This window comes from Electrophorus electricus, chromosome 10, assembly GCF_013358815.1.
Source record: "Electrophorus electricus isolate fEleEle1 chromosome 10, fEleEle1.pri, whole genome shotgun sequence".
NCBI classification, from domain to species: domain Eukaryota; kingdom Metazoa; phylum Chordata; class Actinopteri; order Gymnotiformes; family Gymnotidae; genus Electrophorus; species Electrophorus electricus.
Genome location: NC_049544.1, coordinates 7,427,619 through 7,455,388, shown reverse-complemented (window position 1 = coordinate 7,455,388; position 27,770 = coordinate 7,427,619). Strand labels below are relative to the sequence as shown.

At 39.5% G+C, this 27,770-nt stretch overlaps 1 long non-coding RNA gene across 1 annotated transcript; it reads right to left on the bottom strand.

Annotated features, from left to right (window-relative positions):
• Positions 1-14,654: 14,654 nt before the first annotated feature.
• Positions 14,655-27,135, bottom strand: LOC113575244. Its single transcript, XR_003410391.2, has 3 exons — positions 27,013-27,135; positions 21,135-21,262; positions 14,655-15,054 (listed from the first exon to the last, which is right to left on the bottom strand). It is a non-coding gene; the product is annotated as an uncharacterized LOC113575244 (long non-coding RNA).
• Between the last annotated feature and the right edge of the window lie 635 nt (positions 27,136-27,770).

The following is a 27,770-nucleotide window of genomic DNA, read 5'->3' as shown; positions in this document are numbered from 1 at the left end:
GCAAAGGCCAGTATTGCTGTTATGCTTGGCTGGATCTGAAATCTTAGGATTAGTCAGCATTTCCTTTTTCCATTTATGTTTTTTAAGGGATTGGAGAAATGTATATTGACATCATTATCAATGATAGGCAAATAGTCAGATACCAACTGTTATTTTTCTGTCAGCATCCCATTGTGTCTGAGGTCTGACAAGATGCTTAGTCGTAGCTCTCCTCTGGGTTGCAGTTTAAGATTAGACCTCAGGACATTGCTCACTCTCTCCATGTCTTATTTTAAAACTGATGTGTGAGATTTAAATATCTGCTTTAAATGAACACCTCCTTGCCCTTTCACTGATCTGTAATGTCTCTCTCCCAAATTCTGCAGTTTAGCAGTGTTTGACTATGAGTAATGAAGGCAAAAAAAAACCAGCCTTTAACACTGATCTCTCTCACATCCTCCAGCATCACTGCGTTTCATATTGCTCATCCTTAATGCATGAAATCTGTTGCATTGAAAGCCTGTTTTATCAGATATATTTACTATATCTTTTGTTTAATTGTATGTTTCATCCCCCCCCCCCCCCCCCCGTGATGCTAATATTTTTGTTAACATGCAAAATAATATGACAATGATCATTCAGGGCATAATCATTTTGCCTACTTTATTATTTTTATTAATTTAAAGAAATACATTCCATAAGTTTAGGGAAATACCTTTATCTGATGTCTGTCATCTGATATATGGTATTCATATAAAAGGTCAATTATATCAGAAAATTTGAGAGAAAATTACTGAAGTTTTTATATGAATACTTAATTGTATTATAAATCCTAGGAGGTGAAGTTTACCCTTACATTAATCCAAAGATGTTTTTATTTCTGGAAAAATAGATATTTAAAAACTTATCTAAGTCCTTAAGTGTTAATGGAAAGTGACAAATTTGTGGTCTCTGTTCCACAGGCTCAGAGTAGTATTGATGTACTGCTTCTGTGAATGCAGTTATCACATTTAAAATAGATAGATAGAGAGAGAATTAATGTTATCATTGCTCAGTACAAGTACAAGGCAACAAAATGCAGTTAGCATCTACAAGAAGTGCAAATAGTAGCAATGTGCAAAACAGAAGAGTGCCAGAATGTGCCTAAGTATGTAACTATGGTGTTATATATAAAATATATATGTAAAAATTGTTTATATATAGAGTATGTACAGGATGGATATAAACAGTAGTGTGTGATGTACATACACTGTATCCAGTATGGTGAATGCTAAATATAAATAAGTCCAGGGTATTTATCGGCATATTGTAGAGTTAAGTAAAGTGATGGTGAAAGGAAAGAAGCTGGACCCAAGCCGACTGGTTCTAGCACGGATACTCTTGTATCTCCTTCCAGATGGTAGGAGGTTAAACTGTGTGGTTTGAGTGGGAAGAGTCCCTGATGATGGTGTGTGCTCTGCACACACAGCGCTGGTGGTGAATGTCTCCGATGGCAGGGAGCTGTGCACCAATGATGCACTGAGCACCTTTTGCAGGGCCTTTCTCTCAGCCACAGTGGAGCCGCCATACCACACTATCACACAGTTGGTCAGAACCCTTTCGATGGTACAGCGATAAAAGTTAGTCAGGATCTGAGGAGACAGATGGTCCTCAGGAAATAAAGACACTGGTACACCTTCTTAAAAAGATAAGATGTGTTAAGTGTCCACGAAAGATCCTCAGAGATGTGGACACCCAGGAACTTGAAGCTGGAAACATTCTCAACTTCTGTTCCGTTGATATGAACAGGAGAGTGTGTGCAGCCTTTTGTCTTCCTGTAGTCCATAATGAGTTCTTTGGCCTGTTTGGTGACGAGGTAGAGGTTATCAGTGGAACGCCAGGTTGCCACATGCTGGATCTCCTCCCTGTAGGCTGTTTCATCATCATTGCTGATGTGTCCACAGTTGTGCCATCTGCAAACTTAATGATGATGTTAGATCTATGCAGAGGCACACAGCTCTGCAGCACGCCAGTGTTCGGAATGAGGCTGGAGGACATGTGACTGCTCAACCTCACAGCCTGGGGTCTGTTGGTTAGGAAATCCAAAACCTAGTTACACAAGGGGTATTGACTCCCAGGTCACTGAGCTTGGTAACTAGCCTAGTAGGGATGTCCGTATTAAAAGCAGAGCTAAAGTCAATGAATAGCATACGTACGTAGGTGTTCCTATTGTCCAGGTGGCTGAGGGCAGAGTGAAGGGCAGTAGAAATGGCATCCTCGGTCGATCTGTTTGTACGATACTCAAACTGGCGGAGGTCCAGTGATGGTGGGAAGCCCGGCCTTCAGATGACTGAGAACAAGTTTCTCAAAGCACTTCATCACGATGGGTGTGAGTGCAACAGGGCGGAAGTCATTCAGACATGCTGCAGAAGACCGGCATGATGGTGGATGTCTTCCAGCATGTTGGAACAGCAGCCCGAGCCAGTGACAGATTAAAGATGTCAGTAAAGACCTGAGCTAGCTGTTCTACACGTTCTGAGGACACATCCTGGAACGCCATCAGGGCTGGCGGCTTTCCGTGCATTTACTCTGCTTGGTACTGAACGCACATCTTCAGTGGATAACATAGGAGGTTCACCCTTATGAATAGGAGACCCATCCCATATAGTGTGTTGTCTATTGCTGTGATCAAAACAAGCGTAAAACTGATTAAGCTCATCCGGTAGTGAGGCACTGCTAGATGGAAGAGTTGGTGAGGGTCATTTATAGTGTGTGATGGACTGGATGGCCATCCACATGCGGTGGGGGTCGGAGCTGTGGAAGTGCTCCTTAATAGATAGTTCACTATGTTATTGAAATGAAACCTCCATTCTGTTTTGGTTCTTATATTTTTCAACAGTTAATCAGAAGCAGTACATGAGAACATTGTGTGTAACAGCCCTGAAAGTGACAAACTCGGATGTTTTCAGAGGAATATTTAATATACATTCTATTTCTTACCCACCCAACATAAATAAATGGCTCACTAATATAAGCTGTAGGCAATATTTGATTGACTTCATTCACTGCCATTAACTGTTCTAACAACCTCTGGAGGGTGCTATGGGATAATATTGTTATTCAGTCATTTGTAATATTTTTGTAAAACAAACTGTCTTAGAATAAAAATTATATTGCTTGCACTTCTTGTAATGGTATTGTTTCTCGTGTATTTTGGGTGTGAGTGTTTATTGTGTGTATGTCTGCCCACAGCTGTGATTTTCTTTTGCTTTGCTATTGGACTCTCTCTCTCACACACACACACACACACACACACACACACACACGCTCTCTCTCTTGCGCTCTCTCTCTCTCTCTCTCTGTATTATTGTTTTAGTAAATTTTTATTTTATAAGTGAACATTGAATGCTCGCTCTCTCTCTCTCTCTCGCTCTCTCTCTCTCGCAAACACACAGGTGTATTTCAGCGTGGTTGTCTTGTTACTATTGTATATAGCAATCTGCATGGGTGGCTACATATCCTCCGTTACGTTTACTTAAGTAACCTTTTGAAAAAATTCTACTTTGAAAAGTTGTTTTAAAAGAGTGAAGTTTATGCTCTTACTCGAGTACATTTGCGAAGTCAAAAATGTACTTTTAATCTGTTATACGTTTAACGTTGCTTCCGTTACATTTTAAAATAATTTTGACAAGTGTGGGAGGGTAAGTGAAATCCCTAAATCCCTTAAGACAACTGGACAGTATACCGATATAATAACAGAAAACGGACACATTTTCCGGCATGAGATTCAAATGATTACATTTATCAAAAGTAGCCCACAATATATCCTTCTCTGTAAGGCTCACATATCTGAAACCGGTGCTCACACATAATGCTCTCTCGCTAATATGAAAGTAAAGTGCGGTCCGATATCAATTGTATTCTAAGAAAAATGGCTAGCTAGGTAGCTATAAACTACAAAGCAGCAGAAAAATAAATGCAGCAGCTGAACTCATATTGAGGCATATTTCAAAGATAATAAAGGTTTCAATGTTATAAAAAACAAGGTTTGTAATTGATTTTATATATATGGATATTTATTTCGACGTCATACATACGCAGTCGTTATTTAGGCAACGTAGGATATAGCTAACCAGCCAGTCTGACACATCGGTCTTCTAAATGCAATGTAAATATAACGAAAAGTAAAATGTCTAGTAAGTGACCTAGAACAAGAGCTCTGAATATAAAGTGATCACCAATTACAATGTGATGCTTGTGACATATGCATAATATTTAGCAAATATGAAAAACCTCATGTATCTTAAACATAACACATGAACTAAGTAGGACAAAGGCCCAGAGCAAAGAAACAGCTGTTTATAAAGTACTTTTGCAAGCTGAATCCAAATATGTTTTCAGAGTTTCTCTTTCAACCATAGCTATTTTGTTCCATGATATTTACATCTACATGTTTGACATTTAACAAACGTGATCTACCAAAGTGCTTTTAGCTATCTACTTAGGACAAATATTTTATAACTCTCTGAGAGAGAGTGAGTGAGTGAGTGAGCTGGTGTTATTAAATGAGTTCCCATGAAGGAACTAGCTACTGGAGTAGTATTTTTAGAAGACATTTTCTTACTTTTACCTTTACTTCTACTTGAGTAATTATTATTTTAAAATAACAGTACTTTTACTACAGTTTCTGGCTACTCGACCCACCTCTGTTACTACACTTTGAATTGTAACTAAATGGTAATATGTGCTTTGAAGCTTTGATGATTTTTTTAATTTACAATTTCTTTTTTTAGATACAATTATTATTGTTCCACCCTGCTTATCAAAGTGTTGCACTTAGGATGCTTAATCATGTGCTTTTCTTCTTTCTCCTCACTCACACACGTGTTTTTCTCCAGCTGCCCTCTCAGCTCTCGCTGTCTAGATTTCATGGTGATGCATTTTTCCGGCTCCTTCCATACCCTTTCTCAGGTTTCTCTCATCTACTGTGACTGATGGAAAGTCCACCATCATGGTTATTTACCCATGATCCTATTACAATTGCCTGCCATAATGTTTTCATATTTGGTGTTATGGTGGGTGTTAGTTATGACATAGCTGTGCACCAAGCTGCATATAAGCCCTCAAGCAGGTTTACCTATTTCTGTTGTCAGTAGGGTTGGATCTGCACCTGTTCACAAAATATTCTTTTCTTATTTAAAGTATTTATTCATCAAAAATAATTTATTTACAATAAAATAAATTCTGGTCTCACTTTTCTAGCAATTGGTCATATTTGATTTTTCTCACATGTGGGGCTTCCACCGGAGGCATGGGAATTTGAGGGTGCAGCTTAGACCTTCTTAGGATTGCACTCTTCTGGAGTGAGGTTGATGATGTAATTCCTGGGATGTGTTGGAGCCACTCTTCCATCTTAGGGGTCACAGCCCCGATCACTACTGGAAAAGTTTGTGGTAGATTTCTACAATCTCTGTCAGTCCCCCGTATTTCTGCAACTTTCCATGTTCCCTCCAGTGGGCCAGTAATATATATACACACCCTCCTCATGTTACAGGGGTACCTTAATGAGAGGCAGTATCCTCTCAAAAACACCCCACCCCCCGAAGGAAAATTCGGAAACCCAAGGAGTAGCAGTGGGGCACCGGATAGCCTGATAGTGTAGCACACTGCCAGAGGCCATGGTGGCTGGGAGGCTAGCATAAAGGCAGATATGGCCAGTTGTTACCACCCTTGGTTAAGTCTACGGAGTGAGTGGACAAACATGAGGTGTGGAAAGTGTGTGTAAGGAGAGGTTGACTGATCACACAATAGGCCAAATTCCATGAACCAACAAGTGTATTACACAAAAAGACATAAATTGAACAGTAACAAAGTTAGGTCTCTAGTCAATGTTCAGTATTTACGTAAAGCAAACTTATTTATAGTACTTTTCATACACAGCAGCAATTCTATATATATATATATATATATAAATCTTTTATAAAATATAAAATGAAATATAATTTATTTAATTTGAAAAGTAAAGAAAATTAAGTAATGGTATAATGAGATTTTTTTAAAAATACATCAAAAGACCAAAGTGAAATAATAAAGTAATTAAAAAAAACCAAAAAACAATAAAGTACTGCCCAATTTAGTGTAAGAGCTCAAGCAAGAGCATAGAAAACATTTACCTAGATTTAAAAATTGCTACTTTTGGGGCACAACAATGCAAAAGGTATGGCTGTGGACAGCACCAATGAAAAGAAATAAAACCAAAACTCCTATTTCCTGAGCCAAAACATCTGAGAAATTAAACAGCTGTCCTAACTAAAAACTCAATGCAATATAAATAAATATACAGGGCCTACCCTCTTACCTAATATGTTTAAAACCTGGGCCTCCTATGTGCTGTATAATGTATAGGCCTGCCCCTGGTAAACTACACTTTCACCTTAGTTTTAAAAACTAAATAGGCAGCAGCTACATGATCTGATGTTGGACAGCCTCTCCACCATCTTGTCCCAATATTCTCTTAAAGATGAAACTCCCTCCCCTGTTGGTGTTCCTACTTCTAGGTCATCCAAATGGAACTAAATCCATCAATACAGAGAGAGAGAGAGAGCGAGAGAGAGAGAATAAATGCATAAGTGCCAAGGCAAGTAACACCAGCAATTAGACACTCACTGAAGCTAAAAAAAGACAAGCCTGAATCATCACTTTAAATCAGACACACATACACACAAACAGAGAGAGAGCCTGAATTTGTACATTTCAGATTATGAGTCACCTGTTCTGTCTTCTTGGGTTTAGTTTCTATGCGTTCATTCCTTTCTTATTTCTTTGTTGTGGAGATATGAGAATGAACATGGTACCCAAGCAGATATTGTGCTTCCATAGTTTGAGTTCTGGGGCACTTTTAAGCAGTGATGAGGAGATTGCATGCCAAGGAAATCTTTCCCTTAAAGTTAAAATGTTGATTTAAGGAATAAGACAAAAGTGAATTTTGCTCAAGCTCAAATGTGTGTTGCTTTTGTGAGTTACTGTGTTTCAGGTGCTGTAGCATAGGACTGTGAATGTATTTGCATGTGTGTGTGCGCGTGTGTGTAATACAGACATAGGATAGTGTGTATGTTTATTTTTGTCTCAGTGTGAGCATGTCGATGGCTGCCGATGCATCGCAAAGAAAACCTCTGAGATTTCAGGAGACCCTGGTCAGTCTCTCTTCTCTTGGTCTTTCTCTTTGTGTTGTGCTCCCATACTTTGCTGGCTGGCTGTGTGTGGTGTGCAGGCTGGACTATGATAATATGAAATGTTTTATCTGGTCTTACTCATCTCTCTGTCTCATGTTTTTAATCTGTTTTCCATTCCATTCTTAGTGGTGACATTGTGAACATTTATTGAAAGCACAAACGGTAGCTGGCATAGGGCTTGGACCTGTAGCAGTGTAGGAGCAGTTCTGCTGTCAGTATGTGTCTTGTCCAGCATGCATGTTATCACATTGACCCAAAGGAAGGATATGTTTTAACTTGTACTGTCCATTTTTACAATTTTCAACAAATTCACCATTACTATTCAGGTGTACTCACAGACTGAATTTAAACTTAAATTTCTGACTTGCTATCGATGCTGGCAAACTATAAACATAGCTATACAGAACTCTAGATTTTTTGCTGAGTTGACAGATTTCATTAAGAATTTAAGTGCATAAACAAGTTTACACAAGAACAAGGTCATAAGTAGCAACATTAATAAGAATAAAAGGCATGAACATTTTTTTGAAGCAGACTTTTACATAATAATTGCAACTTGGGACTTGCAACTCACTGACCTGTATTTAACTACAAGGAGGCATTCAGACTTACAGCTATACATTTTTGGAGTGCAAACATGCACTGCAGAACAAATATCACTCTCACTCATCATTCCTTATTATTCTAACTGCAAATAGCTGTTACTAATACTATGCATAAACATTTTTGGCATTTATAAAAAAAAACTCAAATCAGCAAGTACAACTTGAGAAAGGGGTGGGTTAATTGTTTGCAAAGCCTGAAAGAAGCCAACATACACTTTTTCTGCACTTTTCTGGCTGGCTCCTGGCTATATCAGGACTGCACCCTATCTGAGCACTGGGGGCCAAGGTGCATAAACAATTTCTGAATTGCTTCAAAAGTATATTTTAGCTGTTTAGGGTAGATAAGAGGAAAAGAGAAGAGCAAAATCAGTGGGAATATGGTTGCCACCCTTTCAGCAAATCAAAACTGGACACTCATATTCAGACAGGTGGCAGCCCTAAGTGGGAAAGTCATATAAATAATTCAGAACGATCTGCTCCTCCATGACTACAGCAATGCTCCTTGTACTGGGGCTTGAATGGATAATGCTAAAATCATCTTCAGCAAGTGAATAGATCCCTGTTTGTTGAAGTGATAGCTCAGTGGTTTAAATTATCAACTAGTAATTGAATGGTTCAAGCCCCAGCACTGCCCAGTTGCATTGTTAGACCCTTAACCCTAAGTTGAATTCTAAATTGCATTCTTCAGCAATCCTTCTAAACTACAAGTTTTGACATTCTTCACAGACAAGGAAGGTAAAATGAGATGTGGGCCACCATAAAAAGTGAGCAGAATACTTCTGAAATTATGAATATTGTTCACTATCTTTTAAAAATAGATCTGACAGTCTACAGATCTCAAATCTGACAGTCTACAGCTATACTAATGGTCCAATGCAGCAAATTAGCTTCAGATTGTGCTCTATATAGTGCTGTTTAAGTTGCAATTTTAGTTCAGGAAATGACCCTGAGTAATCCTGTCTGTGATTCAAAATCTTTTCTTCTGAAAACTTATATGACATGGCCAGCTTGACTTTTTGTCTTAGGTGCATTAAAATTTCCTAAAAGGCCCCAGAATCAAGCACACAACTACCAACCATTACTGGACACTCTTGTGTCCATTCCCATCTGTGCTTTCTTTGAAAAGCTAGACTGGGTAATTATTTGGGGTCAGCTTACCCTATCAGAGCCCCTACAATGAAAGGAGTCGATACAACTGTTTAATGTATCAAGAGTGAGGTAACCCTTTGTGATTAGTTCTTTCAAGCAAGCTGATAACTCAAATAGAACAATTCCATCAAACAAGTCATGAAGAAGATCTGGTAAAACCTTGCTTAATTTGTGAAAGAATGACAGGTGGTTACTATGAACATTCCTTTATAGCACGTACCCTATCCTGCCGTCCATCATTCTCTCTCAGTTCATTGATAATCGAGTTGTGCTGCTCATCAATTCTAAACTGAAAATGACTGACATTGTGGATATGAATGTCTTCTTCGCTGGCTAGCAAAATCTAAGGTTGTGAGCCCATACACAATATATTGTTACACTCGGGTGAGTATTCAGAGCCCTGACAAATCCACCTCACTGCTCAAGTCTTTCACCAGAGGATAAAGGGAGAGATTAAGACTTTACTGGTAAACCTAAAAGCAACCAATACACAGCTGTAGTCTTGCATACCTTTTTGAAGTCCCTAGTATACTACAGACCCCATGTCATCAATCCAGACACTGTAAGGCAGTTACTTTGCCCACCTAAAGGTCTGGACAACTATCCATTATGAATAGAGTTGTACTGCCTTGGTAACTCATCCGTAAAGGAGCAATAACTCATATTTCCAATGATTTGTCTTCACCTTATGAAACAGGCATTATAGTGACACCTACTGGCATGAATGTTTCAGAAATTCTGTGCTAAATTTTAAACGTCTGTTTCCCTGTGAGGGACCCTGTAAATTGGTTCATTTGAGGACTACAAAGCAACTTCATTTTTTGTGAACTGCACTTCATAGAAAAAAATTTAATTAATAAAAAAAATATTTTCATAAATATTGTTTGCTACTTTTTGGTGGAATGATGACTTACTCCTTTAACAAAACCATTTCTAAGAAATCTACTCTTTTTTCCATTTCATAGTTTTTCAAAATATAATTTTATTTCTTGTGTTGTACATTTTAGAATATTCTAAACTGAAGCAAATTTGTTTTCAATGTCGTGATGTAACGTAGTCGGCCCGAGTGCCGCGGAGCAGGACGCACAGACTCCCTCGACTGTGAATGACGTTTATTAACATACAACGTACACGACAACGGTGGCACTCACATATAACACTTACGGTGATCATGACTACACACCTAAGATTAAACGAAGAACACATACATAGTGAATACACAAACAAATGTTACCGCTACATCTACAAATACATAGATAGCGACAATGACCAACCGCGAGCGCACACTGACAGGGGTTTAAATAGACAATCATGTAACATTAAACCCTGTGCAGGTGTGTGCTATCCCAGGGGGGCGTGGTTACAAATTATACACATGGGAAACCCCCCGCACTACTGAAGATTTAAAGATTTTAAAGCATTAGATATGTGATTCTGACATACATGGTTTCTAAAGGACCCAAACGTCTGTTAGATGTCAAACCACAGTTTTTGAAAGGGAAGCTGACAGCGTCATGCCTCCTCAAATGATTCCTAACATGGTTTATGTATTTCAATGGCTGACATATATGGCCTGCTGGCTAGCTAACAAACATTTTAGAGAAATATGCACAAGCAAGAATACCATGTTTTTCTAGGAATGATTTTTAAGATTGTGCAAAAACTTGGATGCTGCTAACGATTCTTGATCAAATGCACTGTAGAGCCAATTCTTCACAAAACGCTGCAAAATGTCCAACTTGTGAAATAAATATTAGAACTGAACGCTTTCACTAACAACGTACGTGTAATTAGAAAGCAAAAGCCTAGAAAATTATTGTTAATAATTAGCTAACTACTTAACTAATTATATTTGCAGGTTTCAGAAAAATTTAACAATAGAAAGATGTAGTTGGCTAAATATCTAGAACTACCTATCGTAATCGCTTAGAAAATAGAAAATAACCACATGAAAAATAGGACAAGACTAACACACTGACTCTTGCTCAAACGTGCTGAAACTAACCATTCTTTTCAAACGCACAAAAGTTTCAAAAGGTTATAAAACATTAACTGCAAAATATTAATCATCCTATTATTTCTTTTTAGCTAATGTGTATATAGCTGTTAGCTAGCTAGTTAACTAGCTGTTCTGGGCTAATTTTTAGTTTGTGACCTCATCTATCTGCAAGGTCATTTAATGTCTCATAACATTGGTTAATTTTGTTAATAGTTATTTTTGGATTTAGGAAAACTGGTTTCAGTTGTGCAGTTAGGGGCTTTCACAGTAGCTAACACAAATGTTCTGGGAGCAAGCTGTGGCAATAACCCACACACCAGAGCTGAATGAAGATAAGAGGCTCCCTACGATCTCTATGCACCTCCTAAAATGAAGGTCTTCTACTTTGGTTAAAAGCATTGAACCTGAAGAAACAACTGAAGCAACCGTACAATTACGCTTTTTTGGGGTACAAGACCTACGGAAGAGCATCTGTTTCCAGAGAAGTGGTTGGGCTAAGATGCTCCAGTGAAAACTCCGAGGTGGCATCCTGTCAGGAGTGTATACACAGAATGGTAAGTGAACTATAATTAATGTAGTTACAATATTAATTATAGTAACTATTTAATTAACTGATATTAATATTATTTAACCCAGTGTCTCTAAACAGCATCTAATACAGTTAAAGGTTATTTCATGATTTGTGACATTTGTCAAGCTGACTTGTCATCCAGCAAGCTAACGTTAGTTAACATTATGTTTACTGATAACGGGAGCTTGCATCCTTAGTTAACTAACTAGCTAACGTTGAGTTTTCTATTAATTTCTGTTTAAGTTCTTCACTATAACCCAAGTAGTCTGAATATTACAATGGCTAGAAATTGCATCATAAAAATCATAACTGCAAAAAATGACAGTGTTTGTAACTTCCATGATCAAATTTAGTAGAAGTACAAAAGTATAGTGAATTTTATTAGTGCATCCAGCTGCATTATGGTAACTAAGATAACAGATTACACTGCACACAAATGTACTTGAGTTTAAATATTGAATAGGTCAGTTAGAAAAGGCAGTGTGGATCCTCCTCCCATACACAAAAATAATTCAGCAACACATGTATCTATGCATCATTGGAGAGTTCTAACAGAATCAGTGGTGAATGTAAGTTCAGCAAAGGTCCCAGACACATTCTTTAATGACATGTCTTTTAGTGAGATATCTGGATTAAAAAAACAACAACTTTTCTTTGTTTTATTTGGCAGATTACAAGCAAGATGATGCAGACATTGACCATCAACAATGTCATAATTCTATATTTACCTTGATGCAAGTCCAGGAGATTTTTTTCTTCATCTCATTAATTTCTATTGAGATAGGTGACGTTTTTGCTCCAAGGATTATGGGAGTGAGCACATTGCAAACCATGCAAAGAGTGTTTATGCAAATGAGAAGTGAATTTCACCAGCCAAAAACATGTGGAACAATTTGTCATGTTTGAAAATGTCACAAACATTCAGTGGGAGATAATCATGAAAGGATTCTCTTTGGTTCAGCATTTCCTTTGGACACAGGATTTAGTGCACTCACTTGGAGGACCAGGCTGTGACTAAACATGATTATTCTTTAAGAGTAACAACGCAGCACAAGGACCCTTAGCTCTTAAAGAATATCCTAAAGAATGGCACTAATTCCATGTTGTATGCTGGCTCTCAAAGTCTTCTTAGAATATGTTAACTATCTGCAGAAGTTATACAGTATACTGCCAGTGTCAAGATGCACACTGTGGCCCATAATGAAAGTAAAACTGAACCTTACTTATTCCAGGGTGTACCTCACAGGGTGGTGATCTGAATCATCTCCTATTGCATTGGCACAGTAGAGACGTATATGAAACTGTACATCCTTTGGCTGACATGGGACACAATTGGGAGCACAATGGTTCATTTCTTTAAAGAGAACTTCCCTTGCTCTGAGACAACACTTAAATATTGTCATTTGAGCATTTAATCATGAAGAAGGACACTTGTCTAATGAGAATGTTACAGGCACAAGAAGGATTGCTAATGTATGCATTCATATGGGACATGTGATCAGGTGTCTCAAGGCATTCAGAATCACCTCCCAGACTGTTCCTGTCAACATGACACATTGAAAAAATCCTGAGGATCTTTGCAGCGCTCATGAACATGCAGGATCATATCATATCATACAAGAGGATGCAAACTAATTCTGCAGTGAAACCTGGATTCTGGAGTGTAGTTTCCTATTTAGATATAATACAGTTTGCTACTTTGTCCATGCTGAAGACACAAACATATGCAGTTATAATTTAAATTGTTTGAATAATGAATAAATGGGCATACTGTGCATTGTACTCTGGTTTAGTTGAATTGTCGCAATTAAATGTTTTAATTCAAGTTATTTTTGTGCCAGGAGTTTGGAATCAATCACATGGTTTTAAATTTTGACTTGGGATCTGTCACGAATATGTCGTGAGAGTGGGATGCCAAGACAAGTCTCCTCAATTAAACTGGTCTTTATTTAAACTAACAAACATAAAGAATAACGTCAGACTCACCAAACATTAACAACACAACGACCATATACCTTAAGCTTCTTGTGTATTCACATATGATACACACTGGGTTAAACACTGACAACTTCGTCGACATGACACAAGACTTATATACATGCATGACAATTACACACGAGGATCAGGTGAACACCACGAGAGGGTGTGGCACTACACACTTGAGGGGGGAGGGGCCATACTGTGACAGAGGCCCTCCTCAAGGGTGCGACTTCTGGCGCGCCAGCCCATCGGGCTACAGCCTGAGACCAACGCCAAAAGACGACTACATACACAGGGACGCACACACTAACGGGATTTAAGCACACATGTTAACAAGGAACATAACTACAAACATGTGTAACAGACAATCAACACATCATGGGCGTGACAGAACCCCCTCCCCCAACTCTCAGGTTGTGGCTTACTTGTTCCAGACCTGACTGAGTCAGACCTATAGCATAGACAGTAGCTGGTGTTTGTATTTGTTTGTGTTGAGTTTGCTTGGGATGTCCTGGAAGTTCTTGGAAGGCATATGGCCTTTGTTGTGTGTACTGCACTTTAAACTGGTATCTCTGGGCTTTTTGAAAATTGCTTCAATTGATTTGTGATCACTGTATATTGTGATGTCTTCTTTGCCGTGTAGCTACATTCTTTCTCTGTTTGAGAATATATTTGCTCTGGCAGAGTCATGGTTCTGATGGTGAATAAAACAAGTATCTGCAACAGGACTTCCTCTCTGATGTAGGACTTGAGGACCGGGTAGTGGGTGACCAAGCTATTGATGGTCTCTAATGCTGCAATATACTTTGACACCCATTCAGTGTCTTTATCCATCAGATGTCTGAGTGGCTCACTCACATTTGACAGGTGAGACAAAACTTACAAGAGATAAGCAAAACCCCAGAAGCTAATGGAATGAGTTGGCATCAGTGGGTGTTTTCATGTTCTCAGTTATTTTTCTGGGTCAGGAAGCATGTCTTCAGTTATGAGAAGGAGACCAATATATGTCTCAGTGGGGATCTTCAACCTGAGTTTCTTGCTGTTCTGCTTTAGGTTGACCTCTTTGTCCCTGTTATGACCCTGTCTAGGCTGTAACATAGGGTTTGAGAGTCGTAATAATGAATAATGGAATGCAAACCAGACAAACAGGTTCATGGCAAAGGTCAAGTGTATTTACAAGTTTTGGTGGTCAGATACAGAAATATAGAAACTGGTGCAATAACTTTAGGAGTGGCCCAGGCCAAGACAACAAACAAAAAATCGCACTGGTAACAAAAAGACAACTGACTAAGCCAACAAAAAGAAACATACAATCACTACAGTGGTATAAACAGAGATAAATCCACACCCAAACAAAATGGCAGCCACTCCCTACCATCAATGTGTAACTAGTGTGTAATACAGGACAATATATACAAGATACAAGAGACATATATTAACCAGCAACCATACCAATAAGGGACAATGCGAACCGTAAATCTTCCTTTTATATCGTCCTCAGCCCACTGGAAAACCTGGTATGGATCAGGGTTAGGAACACTGGCAAGTGAGAGGCAAAACCTGGAACACAGGGAAGACAGAAACACAAACAGGTGGACATAACATCCCTTTTGCATGAGTGCATCAATGTTCCTGTCATGATCTGTTGTTGCTTGTTCAGTACTGTCTCAACATTTGTAAACCAAAATATCATCTGTTATGTCACCAACTTCTCTGCAACCCTGCAACACTTTATATTGTTGCCGTTGGAATTTTTCTGTTGCTGGCTTTATCTTGAATGGCATTCTCAGTCATCTTTTATTATGTCTTGGGTGTCCCTTAGCTGCTAGCTTCATCCAGTTTTATTTATCTGTCAGAGTCAGGGCTATTCTGGCTTTAGTTCTTTTGGAAGAATCTCCCCTATTGTGAGCATTTGATAGTGTGACCGTAGGAGAGATTTGTTGCGAAGGAGAGATGACGGGTTGATGCAGACGGGTAGGTTTTCATTTTTTCTATGACAACCATATTGCTTGTCCAAGGTGTTGTCTCAGTGACTTTAGTGACTAGTGTTCCTTGTTCCATTTTGTTTAGAGACTTGGTAACTTTTGCTTTTATTGGAATCGGTATTCATCTTAGCACTTGTTGCACAGGCTGAGCTGTGGGCTCCACTAGGTTTAGCTCTCCCGGGAGTCAACCGAGTACAACAAACACCTTTGCAGTTGGAGATAATTTCCTCTAGTCTAGTCTAGTGTGCATCTCTTTGGGGTTTTGCATATCAGTACTGTGTAACACATGGTTATGATTTTCATGGATTAGATTGAGTCTTCAGCAGGTTTCAGCAGAGAGTAATGGGACCTCCAATATGTCCATTATCTGACATCTTTGGGAGCATATCTTTCCTTCATGTTCTGCTTTGAGACTGCATCTCCTTTTAGTTTTTTTAGCCTGCTATCATACATGCTTGAGTTTGGGATTAATAGGGGATAGGGTGGGGATACTATCCCGCAGGATGTGTTGAAGGCCACAAAAGTCATTGACTGTTGACCCTGTGTCTAGCTGACATTTGAGAATATGGTGAGTATCATAATTCAGGGGCATGCCACTGTGTGGGGTCATTGTAAGATTTGTGAACCATTTATTATTTTTCATGTACCATATTACATCTGTCTGTTCATCTGACTGGACTTACTCCACCAGATTCAGATCAAAGATCTTGATTAGTGATCATAGCAGCTATTATTTGATGAAGATCTGAAAAGATAGATTCACTTGGTCTTATACCGGATCATTTTTTAAAAAATTTGATGCTACAAGTTTTCTTTTGGTACTAATGATAGACATAATCCTGAATTTATTCCTTTTCATAGGGTCAGAAAAGTACTTGTCTGTGATTGACTTTTTGATAAGTTGATAAGTTAACTCTTCTTAACTCTTCTTTTTGGCACCGGTCATTCTTAAGTGTTCAGCATGTTGTAGTGCACCTCTTTTATTTTTCCTTCTCCCAAAGACAAGCTTTTCTAGGGTTGAGAGATCCCAAGCTGAAGGGGGTTAATGAAACTCTGACAAGGGAAGTACTTCTGTACTTCCTGCTCAGATCCAGTAATTTCACTAGGACTGGTCCCTTTGCTTTTTCTTCTTCTGAGTGCTCACCTGGGCCACAAATTAGATTCCACATGGCCTCCACAAAACTCTCCCATTTACTGCATTTAGCGGACACCTTTATCCAAAGCAACTTATAATTATGAGTGAGTACAACTTGAGCAATTAAGGGTTAGGGGCCTTGCTCAAGGGCCTAGCAATCACAGCTTGGCAGTGGCAGGGCTTGAACCAGCAACCTTCCAATTACAAGTCAATTATCTTAACCACTGAGTTTCCAGTAAAATATGATAGATTACCTGATTTTGACCTGATTCGCCACTTAAAAGTCTCTTCTATTTTGTAAGTATGGCAACAGTTGCCTGGGACAAGTGACATGGCCAGAATGATTGCTCCAGCATGAAGACATGTCTCTGAACTAGGATGTTTATTTAATGTTTTCAAAAAAATATCCAAAGTACATTAAAATATTTCATTGATTTGAGCAATAAACAACTCTGGTATGGTGTTAATAGCAGACTTGTATCACTGTAGTCATTCATTTTAATTGCTCTGGTCAGTGACAAGATAAGGAGTCCATGTATTCCATCCAAAAATGATTCTCACATTCCCTTTTTCTAATTGTTTCTCTGGATGCTTCATATTCAGTTATGTAGCAAGACACATCAATTGATAACAGAACTTCAGTGAGATTCATTTAGGCTTACTTTTTCCAGAAAAGCAGAACCTGGTTCATGAATTTGTAGATAATCGTCATAAAAAAAAAGAAACTCTCAAGAGCTTCCAGCATGGACTTGTGTGAATTTACAGCCTTGTGCCAATTCTTCCATTTAATGACCCCAGCAACTGAACCTGTAGTGATTAGTTTTGCTTCCAAGCCCACTTCCATCCATTCATTCCCCTGGACGTTTCTTCTGCCAATTTATTGCTGGTATGTCTGGGGGAAAGAAAAAAACTACCAGCCTTATTGTGTCCTCTCCTAGTATTGCAAAAAAGTTATAACAAAGTATTGCAAAAGTTAGAACGATTAAATATATATGTTACAATTTATTTGGGGAAAACTGTCATTATGCATAATCGCCAACATTTCATTAAAAGTTAATCGAGAAATCTGTGTGTATACTAAATGTTACTCACGTCCAACGTGAACCAGCAAGCTAGCTGGCTAGTATATTTATTTATTTTATTTTTTTTACTAGATTGTGATTTGTGTCCCCAGCAGCAGGCAGAACATGTAATAAACTAAAAGCTAGTAAAGCCCACCCATTTAGAGGGAAGATATGATTGGTCAATTTTGCTGTCCATTGAAATAAATCTCTTATTGAATTATTACTGCCACCTGTAAATTCTTTCCAGCAACTGCAGAGGTGGCAAAATTCTGACATGCAGACAAAAGGGCTTCTTTCATTTAATCCTTCACATTCCACCACAAATTGAATAGGCAGATTTGAAGGATTTATATGCTTAGATTTGAACTCTTTAGATATTTATTGTCAAAATATAAATAGATAAAATAAAATTAGAACTGATTACTTTTAAAATATTATTTGAAAAATATCTTAGGCCCTCTCTAAGTGTGTAGAGGGCCATGATGGTTCATTGATAATGTCCTATTGTCCAGCTTCATAAGACGCAGTTTGGCTGTATCTAAAGCACTGTTGAATGATTTTCAAGTCAGTTATTGATCATGGAATAATACCTGTGGTGAAGCATTTTGGAGAATAGCCAGTAGCAGACACCCAGCTTAACAAACCAGGGACCCACAGAGAAGATTCGATAAGCAAAGACCCAAATAAGATCAGTAGTTGATTTGTGGCTGCTTGTATTTTATTTGATGAGATTTTTTTGGGTTAAATGATGCCAAGCATGTATCCAGGAGTTTGTTTATGCTTGTACTAAGTTGTCAACTTCTAAACCAGGCTTTTAAATAATCTTTTTTTTTTTTTTCTTAGGCTGGGTGTTAAAATTGGACACTTGAGTGGCCTGTGCTGATGAGGGCAGCTGTATTTGCACAGAAACCTTAATTTTGCAGATATATTTTTACTGCAGTATGAATGGACCCTGCCCCATATACATCTGCTAATCAGTGAAGCACTTTCCACTACTGATCTGCAAGAGCTGATTCCTGCGAAATTGAGTATTGTATTACTCAAAGTGGCAATGCTTATTCATCAGTGGTTATGCTCTTTGATTTAAAGAGATGATGAAATGTCATATATAACAGGACATTGGCCCAGAATAACTGCAGATATAGACAGTGCCAGATTTCTCGCACACAGATTATCCTCTCACCACAGATTAAGTTTGACAAAAAATGTCAGACCTCAGAAGGAATCTTCTCCTTTGGATCAGGGAAATCATGAGCACTGAGGGTCCAAGGGAATGGTTCGGAACTTATGAAGGATATTAGGATTTTCTTGTAAAGATCAAGGCTGATTTCTTTACTCCAATCATTGGTAAGCAGATTGCTCTGGTGTCTTCATAGTTTCTATGGATTGATAAAACACTGTGTCTTTATATGGGCAAGCTGAGAACTCAGTACTATCATTAAGATCAGGAAAACATTCAGCTTTCTGTTATTTGAGTAGCAGATGTATCCAATTGGTCTAAATTGTGTTAATTGTCAAAGTTGTCAGATAAGCAAATTTGAGAATGTGCCAGTTTTGAATAACTTTGCTTTTATATAATAAACACACACAAAAGCTTGCCTTTTTGATAAATGATTCATCTGTTGTAACTTCAGGCTGAAGTCCTCACTTTATAAAGTACTGCTTGTGACGGCAGTCATGGAATTTGTCCTTCTTATCAAAAAGATCAACTTCTCAGATTTTGCACAAATCTTCATCACCTAGTTCCATAGCTTTTTTTTGTTTTTGTTTTTTTTTTTTGCGGGGGGGGGAGGTGCAAACTATTTTTCCTGAGGATTTCTTTACTTTTGCAGAATATGCAATAGTATGCAATAATTGCCAGAATAATCCACATTTCCATGTCTTTTTCCAGTTAAATAATCTTCTGGTCTTCCTTGCTTAGAGCATGGCTACATTTACTGGCGCTCATAGAAATCCACAATGTCTTTTCTTGCTGCTTTAATGCACCTTGTTTTTCTATCCTCTCTGACGGTCCCAGATCTAGCAATTTAGGGTGTTTGAGTGCCCTCTACTGGTTGAACCATATCATAATAAGGTCAATGAAGAGGAATGAAAAATCTTGCAGTTTTAGAGTAGTAGGATTACGTTTAGGGCACTGCACTGTGAAACCACATCATTACACAACTGTTTCTGTCAGTGCACTATTCTGAGACAGGTGACCACGTTGTGCCCCTGTCCAGAGCTGCACAGAAACACAGCAGCAGTGACATAAGTTTAGAACTTTGGTAAGTTATTTATAAAATGAATTCCATAATGTCATGCTTTTTGGGGGGATTGCTTTTGGTATATGCTATCATCTGTTTTTGTAGGGGTTGAAAGCTGGTCCAGTCCGCACAATGACCTTCACCAAGCCATCGAAAACCCGAACATCATATGGACGTATTAGGTAAATATTTGTATAGCATTTTTAAGTCAGTCAAATCTATTTGTCACACTGAATTTCTTTAGTGAAATATCTGTTTATCACACAGGCTTCCTTTACTTTTCTTTATCTGTTTTATAGAAACACACTTTACAAGGCACTGACAGGGTCTCTCCCTGACCTCTCTGTGCTAATGGATGAAGAGGCAGGGTTGGTCAGTGGATAAGGTACTTGACTTGTAATCAGAAGGTTACTGGTTTAAGCCTCACTACTGCCAAGTTTCCACTCTTGGGCCCCTGAGCAAGGCCCTTAACCCTCAATTGCTTAAGTTGTACCCATGGTTTAAGCCTCACTACTGCCAAGTTGCCACTCTTGGGCCCCTGAGCAAGGCCCTTAACCCTCAATTGCTTAAGTTGTACCCAGTCATAATTGTAAGTCGCTTTGGATAAAAGTGTCAGCTAAATGCCGTAAATGTAAAAAGGCCTACAAATCTAATGGGAATAACTGCTGATAAATAATATAATAAATGTTCCCTCACCATATTTAAGTCTCCCTTATTTATTACATTATTTTAAATGCAATATTTTGACCTCTATGTTCTTCCTCAGGCAAAAAAAAAAAAAAAATTGCTGATAATCATTTGATTGACTCCCATTTTGGACCTGTGCTGGCTGGCAGTGTTCTATTTTACAAGCAGCTACCAGTGAAAGCATACTACTTACATCCTAAGAACATGGCAGAATTCTTTTCACCTAGAAGATATATAGGCTTGACCAGAACCTACAGGGATCTGTGTCTGTCCTCAGTAAACATGCTGACCCAAACTCTCTTCAGGTTACTTTTAACACAGCTGAACAAAAGAGCAGAGTGACTTATGAGTGGCAAGTGCTTTGGAAACCAAGGCTGACCTCATGCATGTTCCAAGGAGCTTGCCACATTGCCATAGCTATCTTCAGCAAAGAATCTGGCTAAGAGACTTCTTAAAGGTACAGCACAGACAGCTGGAGATGAAGGGAGTAATTGACTATGCCAAAATGCAAAATGTAAACTATTACCCCTGTGGCCTTGTAATTACACCCCGACGTCCTCTGGCTTGCATCCTCTCCTGATGGCATGGTATTTGACCTTCTTAAACACCCACCATTTGATGGTGTTGGAGTTCAATGCCATAATCTGCCAAGATCTGTAGACAGCAAATACATCACAATAAGGAATGGGTCACCCTAGGCTATCTTATTTCAGGCTTGGAGTGGTATGATTTTGTTGTGTGCACACAAGGATATTTTTATTGAAATAATCTGCAGGAATCCAGAGGTGCTGTTGCAAATAAGGTTATATTAATATGTGCATATGTGTAGTGTAACGATCGTTTCATGAGAGTGGGATACCAAGACAATTCTCCTCAGTTAAACAGGTTTTTATTTAAAGTAACAAATACGAAGAATAACATCAGACTCACCAAACATTTACACCACAACGACCATATACATTAAGCTTCTTGTATGTTCACATATGATACACACTGGGTTAAACACCGACAACTTCAACGACATGACACAATACTTATATATACGCATGACCATTACACACAACAAGGATCAGGTGAACGACACAAGAGGGCATGGCACTACACACACATTTGAGGAGGGAGGGGCCGTACCGTGACAGAGCCCCTCCTCAAGGGCGTGACTCCCAGTGCGCCAGCCCATTGGGCCACGACTCCGAGACCAACGCCAAAAGGCGACCATGGAGGACCGGGTACCCCACCACAGGCCAGCATGAGCAGGGCAGCTGGGGCAGGAAGGACAGGGGCCAAGACGATGACACAGGGATGCGCACACACTAAGGGGATTTAAGCACACACGTTAACAAGGAACATGACTACAAACAGGTGTAACATGGACAATCAACACATCAGGGGCATGACAGACCACCCCCCCTCAACGGCGTGACTCCCGGCGCGCCAGCCTACTGGGTCTCCGCTTCCAGACTAACACCAAGCGGCGAGATCAGAGGACTGAACGACCTGACACGGGCCAGTGTGGACAAGACAGAGGGGAGGACCACTGAGTCTAAGACAATGACAGGCACAGGGAAGAACACACTGACGGGAAAAGGAATAGACCCAAAGGGAGATTAGGGAACTGACAACAACTGTGATGGCCAACGTAACAGTGACAGTAACAGGAACGTAGCTGATATTTCCCAGAGGAAGAGCAGGCAGAATTCCCATAGCTGACCACAAGGGAGTACTGGCCTTCCCTCCCATTGCTGGTTGAGACGGGGTTGTTTGCTTTGGCGATGAAGGAACCCCTGCCTTCCTGACGCACTTGCCAGGGAGCACTTTTTGCCATGGCTCACCAGATGATCCACCAGCTACAGGTTCGGGTGCTGTAGGGACCCTCACTGTCCTGATGAACTTGTGAGGAGATGCACAGACCCTGGGGCGGCGCGTGCCGGATGACACCTGTACTTTCCCAGAGGACCTATGAGGGCGTGCATGGACCTTTGAGTGGTGTGCACCTTTCGTAGGGTTGGGTATAGGCGAGGCTTCCACTTCCATGCATGAGTCCACAGAATACTCTGACTCCACATCTGAGAGAGCCTCCAGGGGCAACTCCATGCTGTGGTGAGAGGAGAAGGTGTGTTCAGATCCCGCCTCCGAGCATGAGTCGTAGTGGAACTCCTGTCCCTCATAGCTCTCAACTTCCTGGTCCAAGGAGGGCTCGTCGACCACCATTGTGTTCGACCCTGAATCCCCTGGATCTTCTGTTAACCCCTCAGGTTGACCCTCCTCCTCTAAATACGGGTGGAGCGTACCGATAAGTGCCGGCGCTGTTTCTGAGCAAAGGCCTGACGGCTCCTCCAGGCTCAAAGGCTATGTTGTACAAGAGGCCTCTGAGGGAGCACAGTCTCTCTTTTTCCTCCCCTTAGAAGGAGTAGGGGTGACAATCCCCTCCCTTTTGGGGCCATCAAGGGAGATGCTAGTAGGATTCCCCAGGACTGTAGAGGGGGGTCTTAATGGGTCCTCACCTGCCTCCCCTTCCTGGAGGAGCTTCTCCAACTCCTGGGCAAAGCAGGTGAACCTTGCGTTGCCCATACTAGCCGTGTTCCTCCCTAGGAATGCGTCCATCATATCGTCAAACGTGTGAGTCGCTCTTCTCTTGTCCTCCCATGCTTGATTGGTATCCCCGGGAAGTAACGCCAGGTACTTTGCTCCCACTAGCAGACCGCGGGAAGGATAGGATTCTTGTTGCATCCCTTAGCGGTCGGTGTTTCGTGCCGTGAGAGTGGGATGCCAAGACAATTCTCCTCTCAGTTAAACTGGTCTTTATTTAAAGTAACAAACACGAAGAATAACGTCAGACTCATCAAACATTAACAACACAACGACCGTATACATTAAGCTTCTTGTATGTTCACATACGATACACACTGGGTTAAACACTGACAACTTCGACGACACGACACAAGACTTATATACACGCATGACCATTACACACAATAAGGATCACGTGAACGACACGAGAGGGCGTGGCACTACACACACACACACACACACACACACACACACATACACACACACACACATACACACACACATACACACACACACACACACACACACACACACACACACACACATTTGAGGTTAAGATGCTCCAAGGTTTGATTACTTGTTCCAGCCTTAGTTGACTTGGCAGTGGCAGAACATTTAATCGCAGAAGACTCCATCAAGCAATAGAGCTTTCTCCCACATTACAAGTTACTTCCATAGATGGCAAGTCCATTGAAAACAAAGGTGATTAAGAAATCAGTACCAATAAAACTGTACAGTAGCACATTCATTGTTTTCCCACCTCATAATACCCTAATGATTTAGGACATCTCTTGCTAAGTAAGCACAACCCCAGTGTTCCCTGAAATGCCAAATTTTAGCCTGGTTGGATTATTGTGTTCAGAATTGTTAGTTCCACATCTTACTGTAGCCACCACATTGGTGGAGAGTCCCAAAACCATGGAAGAGTTTGTGCCTAGAGTATCAGGTTATCAAATAAACACACTGCCCTTGAAGCTTTCAGATGATAATGAATATATAGATGTCAGACTGGGTCAACTTGTTTAGTTTGATTGTTCCCATTAGTCTCTAAATGTGCACTTGAAGGGGTACACATTTCTTTTGATTTTTTTTAACTCATCTGTTTGTTTTAGAAAGATTGTTCAATGGTAAAATTTACTTGGTATAAAGACCTCAATTTAAAATCCCTTGTCTGCCACGATAGCCATCTCTTCTCCATCTTGAAGTGTTGACAACTTAAACAGTTCTTTGTTACTAATGGAGAAACCATGCATAGAGAGTTTAAACAAAGCTGACTGCTCCATGTGGCACTACTACAGTCAAGCCCTTAGGGTGCTGTGTGAACTGAAAAAACAATATCATTGTGTCTATTTCAGATTCCATATAATATTTATTTTATACTTTTTAAAAAGGAGATTTTTATTTTTTTAAATGTAGATTTTGACAATCAACAGAGCATGTACTTCAAAGACACTGTGCCACACTGTCCACATCTGCTTGGCAGAACCTACAGAAGTATGCAGGTTATATATGCATCCTCCAGTTCTCTTCTACATCGAGAATGGCACACATGAACTGGCTGCAGCCAGCTGGTGAAGTGGCCTTGGTTTATTCCTTTTCCAGGGGTTTGGGGGGGCGGGGGGGGGGGGGGGGATGACATTGACAGAATAGAGGCTGGTTGTAGACTGGGCTGGAGAAATGTGGCTTGTGCTGGTGAAAAAGTAAGAAGTAGAAGTGTAAGGGTATTAATTCCTTCTTTCCCTCAAGTTCTTTGTCACTTCCACAGCTTTCCCCCATACTTCATTAGTCTCTGTTTATTAGTCTCTCTCTCTAGAACTTTGTAAATTATACACTGTGTTTACATCAAAAATAATTTTTAGTTGGATTTAAATAAATCCTGAACCTTTCCTCGGAATATATGTTCTGAATTTAACTGTACTGAATTTTTCAACCCACCTCTTGGGCAGTAGTTTTCTTGGGCATTCTGTATTGAGATTGTATTTAATCCAAACCTTTGTTTCAGTCCTTTAGCTAGAGAAAGAAGATCTATAACATTTAGTTTAACTACTCTCTCTCTCTCTCTCTCTCTGTCTCTCTCTCTCTCTCTCTCTCTCTCTCACACACACACACACACACACACACACACACACACACACATATGCACCCCCCCCTCCCCCAATCCATGTACATACCCACATACACACACACCAGCTTCATGTATAGGGAATGGCAACAGTGTCTCTATCATCAGTCCTGTTTATAGGTTTTAGATGTAGGAGTGTTGATCTCTAAATGTCAGTGAACCTGACCCAATTCTTTTTTTTGAGGATAGTCAATCCCCAGTTTTGAAGCTACTAATTAGCTGTGTGTATCTGTGTATGTGTATACATAAACAGAAAGTTCAGAATACATTATGTTTATATTTGCTTTGCTGGACACAGGTTAAACCTAGTTGTTAAAAATCAATTGTGACAATTATGCTGTTGAACAAGACAAGCACAGTGAATGATTTATTATTTTGTTTTGGTTATGAATGAAAATTTTTGGTCTTTGAACATGTAATGTGTCAGGATCCAGGGCAGCCAATTTAGTGCCTCTATAAAAGACAACCTCTGGCACCCACACGCACCCAACTTCAAATCAATGGTAGTATAACGAAACTAAAACGAAGTATTTGGATGAATGTTTTGTTGAATTGTGGCAGCAGAGATAATGCCTTTTTGATGTCATCAGGAAATAAATTGTTAAACAGATTTCCTTTTTGATGTCATCAGGAAATAAACTGCTTCCTCATATAAACTGGTTCCGCCTCCTGGTTTGAATCTCTCTCTCTCTCTCTCTCTCTCTCTCTCTCTCTCTCTCTCTCTCTCTCTCTCTCTGTCCCGCTCTCTCTCTCTCTCTCTCTCTTAAATTGCAGTGAAATATTCAAGGTTTTCAATGAAACAACATGCATCAGACATAGGATGTACATATACACAGAACAGGCAAAACATTAAAACAGCTGACAAATGAAGTTAATAACATCGATTATCTCATTACAATGTAACCTGTTAAGGAGTGGGATATATTAGACAGGAAGTGAATAGTCACTTCTTAAAGTTGGTGTGTCTGAAGCAGGAAGAATGAGCAACCATAAGGTTCTCAACAACTTTTACAAGGGCTAGACTGTGATGGCTAGAAGACAAAAACAGCAGATCTTGTTGGGTTTTCCCAGTATGCAGTGGTTAGTGTATCAACCAAAATTGTCCAAGAAAAGACAACTAGTGTGAACTGGTGACAGGTCATGAGCACACAAGGTTCTCTGATATGTGTGTGGAGTGAAAAATAGTCGGTCTGGTCTACAGTAGAAAAAAATCCTGTAAAAGTTAATGTTGACAATCATATAAAGGTATCAGGACACACAATGTCAGAACACAGTTTAGTGTCAGAAAACACAGCTTGCTACGTAGCCACAGAGCAGTCAAAATGTCCATGCTTACCTCCGTCCATCACAAGAAACTAAGCAATGCTTGGTTATTGAGCAGGGTAATGCTCATTGTACAAATCTTGGGAGCCCATTTTGTTTACTACTGTGGTTACTTGATTGTCTGCATCAATTTGTTATATTTGTTGATGATATTGTTATCATCTCCCCAAAATAAGCTTTTTTGTTTAATAATGAGTTACATTTGTTATTATGTCTTGAACAATCTGCCATTGTCGTGACATACGTTATGGTATTTTCCTGAACTCTCACTTCTTTAGGCATCATTAGGCTACTGAAATTAACACAATTGACAATAATAGAGAACTTCAGCAGATTCAATCATGTACTACAATAGTATCACAATGTGCAAGGTGTCTCTTATACTTACAGCAGGTCTTCTCTGTGCATTATCTGGTATTTTCTCAATCTCAGATGAAGTTTTCCAGCCAGAGTCTGGAACCTCAAACTTTCATTTTGGCCAGTGGTCTTTAGCTGTGTACTTGACCCTATAATGTTCCATGTGTTTAGTTTACCACACTGTTTCTCATAAAGTTGCAGTGTCTGTTGCAAGAATTTGCATCAGCTAAGATGGGAGTGCCTTTGCTAGAGAACTCTTCTGACTCCACAGTGGCACTAGACTAAGAATTCTAAAAATGTCTTATTCAGTATGACTATGTTTTTGACTATGTTTTGGCAAATCATTAATGGGTGTTAGCCACTAATGTCTGAAAACATCTGAAATAGCAATGCTTTGCCTCATATCTAATACTGTGGTGTACCCATATTAGTGTATCAAGTGTGGCTAGTGAATGATGTAATCATTCTTTGGTATGAAAATATCAGGGAACAGTTGTGAAAAGCTTTGTGATTTGAGCTGGGAGAGGTATTACCAAACTTATTTTCATGACACATGTGTTAGTATAACACATGTATAAGTATATGTGTTACATGCTGATTACAGTAATAGATGCTTGGGTGTCTGTTATATACTTTAAAATAGAGAGAAAATAGGAGATATGCAGTTATGTTGCCAAGCCTTTTCCTTTTTTAGATTTGAGATGAACAGAGCTGATATTAAAATCTTGGAACCTTCCCTTGTGCTCAGCAAAGTACAATCTATAATGACTACTGAACGCTATATTAGGC